Below are 10,973 nucleotides of genomic sequence, written 5' to 3'. Positions count from 1 at the left end.
ATATCTTTTTGTTTTGCTATTCCTCCATTCCTCTATTATTACCTTCTTTTGTGTTATTTTCAAGTGTACAATTTTATTATTTTGTCATTTCTTTTAAAGTAATTTACTGTAGAGGGTTCTAGACTATTCTTTTTTTATTTTTATTTTTTTGAGGTGGTTGCTTTTCAAGACTACTGTGATACTGAGGTAAGGGAGATGGGGGTAGGGCAAGTTGAAACACCACAAACCTCAATGTTCTTACTGAGATTCAGATTTTTTTTTTTTTGAGGAAAACTCAACTCCTGTTCCTGCAAGTCTGATTAATTTCTAGATTTCTGAAAAGTTTTTTTTTAATTTTTTTTATTAAATTTTTTTAACATTTATTTTTGAGACACAGAGAGAAGCAGAGCACAAGCAGGAGCAGAGAGAGGGGGAGACAGAATCTGAAGCAGGCTCCAGGCTCTGAGCTGTCAGTACAGAGCCCAACACAGGACTCAAACTCACAGACTGTGAGATCATGACCTGAGCCAAAGTCGGACACTTATCTGACTGAGCTACCCAGGCGCCCCTGAAAAGTTTATTTTGATGACTTTTTCCAGTGTTCTTTTTGCTGTTTTGGAGGAGAGGATGTTCGGAGGTTCTTACACTGACACTTTGCTGATCAATTTCTATTTGCTGATGAATTTCTACCACCAGGTTTTTAATGTAATTTACTTTTTATTGATGTATAGTTCACTTATTATATTAGGTTCAGGTGTACAACATAATGATTCAGTATTTGTATATTTTGTGATATGATCACAATAAGTTTAGTCGTCATCCATCACCATATATAGTTACAATTCTTTTTTTATGTTGAGGGCTTTTAAAATTTATTCTCTTAGGAACTTTCAAATATGCAATACAACATTGTTAATTATAGTTATCATACTGTACATCACATCTCCATGACCATTTTATAACTAGAAGTTTGTACTTTTTGACCCCCTTCACCAATTTAACCCACTCCCCAGATCCCTCCTCTTTAGCCACCACCAACCTGTTTTCTGTAACTATGAGCTTGTTATATTTCTTTTATTTTGTTTTATTTGTTTGTTTGTTTTTTAGATTTCACATTTAAGTAAGATGTCTTCATTTAAAAATTTCTCTATTTGACTTGTTTCACTTAGTATAAACATCCTCAGTGTTAATCCAAGTTATCGCAAATGGCAAGATTTCATTATTTTTTATGGCTAAAATAGTATTCCATTGGGTGCATATACCACATCTTTATCAGCCCATCCATTCATGGATATTAGGTTTTTACATATCTTTGCTATTATAAATAATGCTGCAGTGAATATGGAGGTGCATCTATTTTTTGGAATTAGTGTTTTCATTTTCTTTGGATAAATACTCAGAAGTAGAATTGCTGGATTATATGGTAGTTCTAGTTTTACGTTTTTGAACAAACTCTCTACTGTTTTCCATTGTGGCTATACCAATTTACATTCCCACCAACATTACACAAGAATTTTTTTCTCCACTTGTTATTTTTTATCTTTTTAAAAAAATTATTTATTCTTAAAAGAGAGAGAGCGCATGAGTAGGGGAAAGGGACAGAAGGAGAGGAAGAGAAAGAGAAAAAGAGAAAGAGAAAGAGAAAGAGGGAGAGGGACAGAGAGAGACAGAGAATCTTAAACAGGGTCCACACTCAGCATGGAGCTTGATGTGGTGCTGGATCCCAGGACCGTGGAATCATGACCTGAGCTGAAATCAAGAGTCAGATGCTCAACTGACTGAGTCAACCAGGTGCCCCTTATCTTTTTTTTTTTTTTTCAACGTTTATTTATTTTTTTGGGACAGAGAGAGACAGAGCATGAACGGGGGAGGGGCAGAGAGAGAGGGAGACACAGAATCGGAAACAGGCTCCAGGCTCTGAGCCGTCAGCCCAGAGCCTGACGCGGGGCTCGAACTCCCGGACCGCGAGATTGTGACCTGGCTGAAGTCAGACGCTTAACCGACTGCGCCACCCAGGCGCCCCATCTTTTTAATAATAGCCATTCTATGAGTTGTGAGGTGATATCTCCTTCTGACTGTGGTTTGCATTTCTCTGATGATGACTGATTTTCAGCATCTTTTCATGTGCCTGTTGGCCATCTGTGGCTTCTTTGAAAAATATCTATTCAGATTATTTGCCCACTTCTAATCAGATTATTATTATTATTATTGGCTATTGAATTGTGTAAGTTCTTTATATATTTTAGATATTAACCCCTTATCAGATATATGATTTGCAAATATTTTCTCCCATTAGTAGATTGGTTCTTCATTTTACCGATGTTTTCCTTTATTGTGAAGAGGTTTTTAATTTAATGTAGTCCCACTGGTTTATTTTTGCTTTTGTTGCCTTTGCTTGTGGAGTCAGTTCCAAAAAATGTATCACCAAGACCAGTGTCAAGGAATTTGCTGCCTAAGTTTTCTTCTAGGAATTTTATGGTTTCAGGTCTTACATTCAAGTATTTAATGCATTTTGAGTCAATTTTTGTGTATTGTGTAAGATGTTAGCCCAATTTCATTCTTGTGCATGTGGCTGTCCACTTTTCCCAGCACCATATATTGAAGAGACTGTCATTTCCCCATTGTATATTCTTGGCTCCTTTGTTGTAAAACAATTGATGATATATGTGTGGGTTGATTTCTGGGCTCTCTATTCTGTTCTCTTGAGCTATGTGTCTGTTTTTATGCCAATACCATACTGTTTTGATCACTGTAGCTTTATAATGTAGTTGGAAATCAGGAAGTGTGATGCCTCCAGCTTTGCTCTTTTACCCAGTATTGCTTTTCTAGACTGCCAGCCCAGGCCCAATGAGCAGAACTTTCTCTTGACTTAGGAGGCCTCTTGAGTTTTGTTGTTGTTGTTATTTGTTGGTTGGTTTTGTTTTGTTTGAACCTATACTAAGGAACCTCACACCTATCAGCCTGCACCTTTACATAACAATTAATTTAGCCCACTTTCAAGTTAAGTATTTAACTCTTTGATGCTTCTCAGTCTGGTAAATATCCTATCACTTTGCTACTTTCTTCCACAGATGCCCCCCCCACCCCGCCCACAACCCCACACACACTTCCTTCACATACCGAGAGGTATTTCAAAGTTCTAAAATACATTGCTGTCAGTAAAGTCAAGCAAAAAAAAAAAAAAAAAAAAAATCTTGTGCTTAAATCATTTTTAAAAACGACTTACTTGCAATTAATTCAACTTAGCTAGTTTTCAGGGTTTATTTATTGTTTTATTTATGTAAGTAAAATATATAGGTAGAGGCTATGAAATGTGAGAACTCTTGGTGAACAAATTATACACTTCTCTCACCAATAAAAATTCTGTGGCTTGCCATAGACATTAGAAAAAAAAAATATGTGATCCCAAAAGACCTTAAAAATAGTGCAATCCTGTACTAGCATCTCTTCAATATTTCTCTTATCTTTGGAGTATTTCATCAGTTTGCATCCTGAGTATAATGTGAAAACTTTTATACTACTTGTACTCATTATAGGTTTTTGAATGTTTCTGAAATAAATTTATATTTAAAATATTATTGGATCAAAATTATGACAGAGTTACCAGAAACATAAATTAAATTTGATATATTATATGGAGAATTGGCAGAATAAAAAATATTTTGAAGTTTGAAATAAGAATACAAATATTAAAAGACCATAAAATGTCTAAAATATTTATAGTAATATAAAAAAATACTGACATTTTGGTTTCTACCAAAACACCACTGGAGAAGAGAGATTGTATAGCAATTATAACTTGAAAGGATAAATGCATTTGAAGCAGTCTATTAGAAGCCAACATGGTGACTGGGTACCTGGGTGGCTCAGTTGGTTAAGCATAGAACTCCTGATCTCAGTTCAGGTCTTTGTCTCAATGTCCTGAGTTCAAGCCCTTGCTTAAAAAAAAAAAAAAGTGAGTATGATGGAAAATATTATTATAGTGGAATACAAGATTAGTTTGGAAATTAAGACATTAACTAGGAAACAACTACACAAAATTATAAAATTTAAATGACGGTTGTTAAAAGTAAAAAATTTTGCTATGATATTTGGTAAATTGGTAAATGAGTAACGATATTGACAAAATAGATGTTGGCATTAAATGAATTGATTATAATTAATTTAGAATAAAATATTAAATCAAAGTATAGAAAATAAATTAGTATCTAATTGTACATTTTAAAATCTAAATTTAATAGTGTACTTGATAGTACTAAACTTCTGAATATTTTTAAAACTGTAAAAACTAAGATTCTCTTTCAAAAGTATGAATTTGTGGTCCTCATGGTAACATGTATTTTCCCATGTGTCATTAACAGTAACCAATGTTGAACATTATTTGCAAAGCATTAAACATTTCTGTTAAATTTTAAAGTTAGTATATGTGCTAAATCAGTTGTATTTGCCATTTGCTAAAATGGTCCTTTGGTGTATTGATTTCTTCTAACAAATTGGTTCCTGGCAAATGGGCTTTTAACATGTTGCTAGATTTGAACAGAAAGGAATGTTGGAGCATCTCCCAGCCAATTTTTGTGTGGAAGCAGGGTGACTGTTTCTTCAAAGGATTGGGAGCATTTCCATGCTTGAATGGAACTTAGTTTTCTCTTACCTTCTCTGGATATAAAATCATGAGTTATATTAGCATAGCTATATATACATGTATTGTACTATGTTTATTTAAGCAAAAGAAAGATATTTGAAGAAGAAAGTGGAAGGAAAGAGGAAAGAGAAGTAGAAAAAGTGAATAACAGTAGATAAAATATGAGTTCTAAATAACAAAAACAAAATAGGGGCTTTGGATTTTGCTATTTACTCTCCATTTTTGGAGATTTGCTACCTTTCTTTTGATCAACAGACAACCACTCTGGTAGTACTTAGTAAAAGAATAGTGGCATTATTGCAGGACTTTTTACCTCAGTATCTAGGGTTCCTTGTCTAGTGGCTTTGAAGAATGAAGAGGTGGACACATAATGAACAGCAGGCAAAAGTTTATCAGAGTATAAGATTAGAAATAAGAATAATATGAAAGCTCTCTTTGCAGAGAGGGGGCATTCAAAAGTGAATGCCTACGACAATAGGCAAGGGTCTTTGTTTTATAAGATTCTGGTCAGCCTTCACTTCCCTTCCCCCTTCTCAGGTTCTACCCTTACTGGCTGGATAACTCTAGGTTCTGGGTTGTCCATTCCTGATTGGCTCAACTCCATTGTGTGAGGGGTGGTCTATGGCCATATCATTCATTCTTTGTGGGTCCTATGTTTAGTGGTCTACTACTTTTTTTTAGTTAGGTCTTTTGTAAAATTTCTGAGGGAAACCTGAGGGGGAGAGGTGGGGTCCATTACATTCTTAAGAGGAACCTTATTCCCAAGGGGGTTTGGTGTGGTCAGACACTCCCAGCATTGTTCCAAAATCTGTTTTTCCCCCTCCCAGGGACCTCAGGTCCTAATCTTTCTCTCTCTTCCTACTGAATCCTATCTTTTCTTGTCATATCATCATTCTATTAAATTCCCTGTACTGCTCTGAGAAGGATAATTCATTTATAAGATGGTGTCAGAAGCCTTAAACATTAATATTTTTATTCTGAAGCTAATGGAAACATATATGCATACATACACACAGATAGAAGACATAAACATTAAAATGTATCCTATATAAAAATCAGTATCAATAGTTTTAGTAAAAGGAAAAAAGATTAAAAATATAAAACATAAAAAATCAAAGAAGTTAATTGTAAAAACCTTACAATTTTCAATTTGAATGGAGCTACTATGAACTTCTAACATATTTTCTGTTAAAATTAGTATTTCCGACTTTGGTCTACAGAAAATTTAGTTACCTGCACAACTCTTTTAGTTGCCTATTGGTATATTTAAAAAATATCAGTGGCTTTAAACAATGAATATGAAATCACTCACAATTCTGAGAATCAGAAATTCTGGAAGCAGAGATGGCTCATCTATATTTTCCATAGTATTGGTTGTACAGCCTGATAGAAGCCAGAGATCACCTTGAATGTCTAGTCTGAACTGGCCAGGCCTCTTTCTTTGCATGGCCATTTTATGTCTGGATCCTTGGCTGTTCTTCACCTGGCCTCTGTCACCATGTATAGTCTTATCCTCCACAGCGTTTCTCTTCAGGCAGATAGATAACCCAAACTTCTGTAGGTGGTGACTGGCCTCTCAGAAAGCAAACATTGGAAGCTATAACTTTTTTTCAGGTCTAAGTCTGGACATCATAGAAAAGGGCCTACACAGTAGAAGGAGTTGCAGCCTCTATCTTTGGAAACCACAGCAACCAAAAAGCCATGAAAACTTCTAGCATCAAATTTGGGCCCACTAGATACATTCCCCACTGAAAACTGCAGGATTTTTTCAGTTAATAGCCAAACCTAGGTGCAGAAAATGTGTAAAGACAGATTCAGAATATCTTAACACATCAGTAATGAAGGGAATAAAGCATATAAAGACAGAAACAGTCATACAGTATATGCCTCTTGATGTGATCCTTTAGAAAGCACATAAACAATGTATAAAATATTCTATAAAAATAAGTTTGAATCTGTTCAAATCTGTTCAAATCTGTAGTTATAACCATTAAGTCAAGTGAAATTCAAGAGTCAGAGGAACATGTTAAACAAAAACATGTAATAACATGTTTATATCAGACTAATTTATGCTAGAAACCAAGTTTTACTTTTTTATTAGCTCTATAGTTTTGAGAAAATTATTTCACAGGAGCTTCAGTCTCTTGTAATAAGATGGAGGTAAGAAGAAGATATTTCATGAATATATACTATATGCATATGAAAATATAAATTATATAAAACAGCATAGCATAGCAATGCAGTCCAATAAAAACAAGTTTCAACTTTTCCTCTTCTTCTAATGTATCTGTTACTCCCAGCAGAGAACTTCTGTTGGAGTTGTCTGTGGTCTCAGTACAAATCGATCCCTATGATTGCTCCTCATTAATAGCTTTTTAGCAAACAGATACCTCTTAAATATAAATCCCCTTATGATATGAAATGAATGATTTAATAATGATCTCAACAAAACTCAAAGATTTCTCAGAAAACAGAAAAAAAAAAACCTGCCACAAGCTTCTACCACCCCATTGAACAACTTACCTACTTTGCTTCTATACTTTGCTTTCTTTCCTGGTACTTTCAATGGTTTTTCATGCACTTTAGCAAAGACCAACATTTCCACTTGTATAGCAGATCCCATCCCCTCTCACCCACTTAATGATATTGCTGTCTGCTTTCTCCTCTGAATCATTGTGTTTTTCTCTTTTTCTAATAGATTTCTCACCCACCAGTAGACAAATGTGTCAATATTCATTCATTCTTAAAGATAAAGCTCTCTTGACCCTACTTCTTTCCACTTATGTTACCCATTTCACTTTTTCCCCTTGTATCAGAACTCCTCAAGACTTGTTTCTAGTGAATGTGTCCGTCTTTGTCTCCTTTTCTGCTTCATCTTTAGTTTTCTACCTTTTTAATAAATTAAAGCTTCAGAGCGTAAACCTAACCATCTTTTCTATATTCACTCCTTTGGTTATCTCAAATAATCTGATAGCTTTAAACACAATCTACATGAAAACCATTCTAAAGGTATCTCCACAAAGACCCACTTACCAATTAGATATCTAATAAGTATATCAAAATTATAATGTAAAACCCTGAACTCCTGATTCCTCCTGCCTTCAAATATGCTATTTCTGCAATCTTTTACATTTCAGTAAATGGAAATTCCATTCTTCTAATTGTTCAGATCTATTATTTTTTAATAATTATGGATTACCTTGTCTTGTTCTAACATTTAATCTATCACAAATCCTATTTATCTATCTTCAACGTATAACTTAAATTTTCAACCTCTCTGTGGTGTTTTGATACCCCTCACAGATTTCCTTTACAGGGTTAGCACTGACTCCCCAGCTTTTGTGAAATTTGCTCTCATTTGATTAAAGGAATCCATATTACTGAGTAGATTAGATCTTCTCCATTTCCCAAGTGGCCAAATTCAATATTTGCAAATGGAGGCACACAACAACTCTAATATGTAGTTTATGTTGCAGGATCTTCCCTTCTATCAGACCAGTGCTAGAGTTTACCAGCTACCATATTTTTGCTTAATTTTTCCTCCCTTCTCTATCCTACTTCACCCCATAACTTACAAGTTTGGGTTTTGCTTGTCTTTTGTTATTTTTTTCTGGAAACGATTGCTTCAGTAGGTTAGGCACTCCAAATCCCTATCTCTTATCTACACTATTGGAACGCCCTTCCTACTTTTGTCCTTGCTTCTACTTACCCTTCTAGTCTATTGTCAATACAGTATTCAAAATATTCTTTAAAAAAAAAAAAACAAAAAAAAAACCAAAATATTCTTTTAAAACAAAAAGATAATTGACTCCTCTACTCAAAATATTTCAGTGGCTTCCCACATTACTCGTGATAAATGCCTAAGTAAATAACCTGGCCAAAAAGCAGAAGGGTGTAATCTGGATTCCACTTCCTTCTTGTCTCTCTTACTTCAACTCATGTTTTAGTCTCCCTGGCTCACTCCACTGCAGTGACTCTGGTCTCTTACCTTGAAATAGTAATTATACTCTCAAACTCAGAGCCTCTGCACTTGCTGTTACTTCTGTAGGAAGGTACTTCTCCAGTATATTTGCATGGCTTGCTCCAACACTTTATGCTTCCTCCTGATATTTAGTCATGTGTCAATAATCCACTGTAATCTCCCTTTACCACGTTGGTTAAAATTGCAACCCGATGTTACTCCATGGCATCACATACAGTTTTACCTCAGTTTTTTCCCCAAAGCTCATAATTTTGCATATAGAAATTTAGAAAGTAAAATATGATATTTAAAATATAGTTTAAAGTATATTGAATCAAAAAACATATATGTATAAATATATATTAAATATATATTAATACATATTTATAGACCAATATTTATGCATATATAATGTTAAAATATATTTTTAAATATAATGTTTTTACAGCCACTGTCCACTCACTAGAATAAAATCTTCATGAAGACTGTAAGTTTGTATGTTTTGTTCATTGGTCTATCATCATTGACTAATATATTCTCAATAAATATTTGTCAATGCAAGAGGCTAGCTTATAGACCTGAGCATCAAAATCTTATAATTGTGGCTACCACTATTTATGACCCCATGATATGTGGGACATGTTGTGTTTAGCATCCACCTTTCATGTCAAAATTTAGATTACGTATTTAGGGAGAAATATCAAACTGCTTATATTTTTCTCTAATAAAATAGGTGCAAATGTACTCTTTTGCTCCTCACAATTATTGAAGATACAAATAAAAACTAAAGTTTGATAATGTCATCAAAGGGCTATAGCTGACATGAAACCTGCATGTATTATACAACAATAAAGGGAAAAGAAATTAAATATGCCATTTTCAACTTTTATTTTTAATTTCTTCAGCAATACGATATTTATAAACCTTATTTTTTAAAATATAATTATCTAAACTAAGTCAAAGGTATCATTTCATAGCTCTAAAACATATGGGGGATGATGTTGAAACCTTGAAATATAATTTCATGAAATGCTAATTGATCCCAGAGGTTGATTATTGCTTTAGTATTTCAAGAACGTTTCATTTAAATTTTCAAAATTTTTTTCTTTCTTTCTCTCTCTATATAGATGGTGTAGATACAGATGATATTGATATAGATATAGATATTGAATCTGTAATCATCCGAATACCTTTAAGGTATTTTGGTATATACATAATCACATATAAGTATTGTAAAGAGACACTGTAAATTGTTGTTGAATTACTGTTAGACATTTCCTTCAGATATAAATAAGGTGTTTGCTATAATCACAGAGGGGCTGCTATTTACACATAATAATGTGGTTATTTGGTGTTGACTAGTTGTTTCCATGTCAACTGCATTCAATAAAGGGGATTAGTCACCATACGGTTGATAGAGCCATCTGTGTACTCCAAAGACTTGCCTGTTGATGCAAATGGTAACTTGTTTTGCAAAAGGTTAAAAGGACAGAAATATATAAATTATATAATGTTTCAAGGGGATTGCACAAAATACATTTTCCTAACTGTTATATTAAATTCTCTTGGTTATTATGGAAAAATGCCATCTTACTCTAGGTAAGAAACATCACAATATATTTAACAGACATTTTTTAAAAAGAAGGAAACAATAAAACAAATTCGTTTAAGGGTTTAAGCAATTTCATCAGAAATTTTCTTACCATAAAATTCACTGGACATTTTGAGGTATGCAAACCATTATGTACATTCTAATTCTTCAGGTGACTACATGTAATATTTGGCAAGTTTGAGAATTAAAAAAAATTTAATGTTTATTTTTGAGACAGAGAGAGAGAGAAAGAGAGAGACAGCACGTGTGCGGGGCAGGGGTGGGAGTGCAGTGCAGAGAGAGAGGGAGACACAGAATCTGAAGCAGGCTCCAGACTCCAAAGTTGTCAGCACAGAGCCTGATACGGGGCTTGAGCTCACAAACCACGAGATCCTGATGAGATCTGACCATGAGAGCCAAAGTCAGACCCTTAACTGACTGAGCCAACCATGTTCCCCAAGAGAATTTTTAATTATTAGCAGGAAAGAACCTCAATTTATTTCAGTGGTAAAATTTTAAATCCATTGTAAATCTCTATCATTTAACCCATTGAGAATTGAGGCCACTTCTGTAAGCATGAATTTTTCTTTGTTCTAGGAAGATAGGTTTTTAAGTAAATAACCTTTATGATTATTCAGGAAATCCTTTAAATCTAATTTATTGAGTTAAATAAGTTGCTCATCTGGGTAAATTCTTATTTCTTTGAACAATGAATTCCTCACTTGGGCATCAAGCAATTAAAAAATTTTTAAGTTATTTATTTATTTATATTATTTCTATAGCCAATGTGGGGCTCAAAC

Source organism: Herpailurus yagouaroundi, unplaced genomic scaffold, assembly GCF_014898765.1.
Source record: "Herpailurus yagouaroundi ecotype Mexico unplaced genomic scaffold, PumYag 164, whole genome shotgun sequence".
Lineage (NCBI taxonomy): Eukaryota > Metazoa > Chordata > Mammalia > Carnivora > Felidae > Herpailurus > Herpailurus yagouaroundi.
This window is presented reverse-complemented; position numbering follows the sequence as displayed.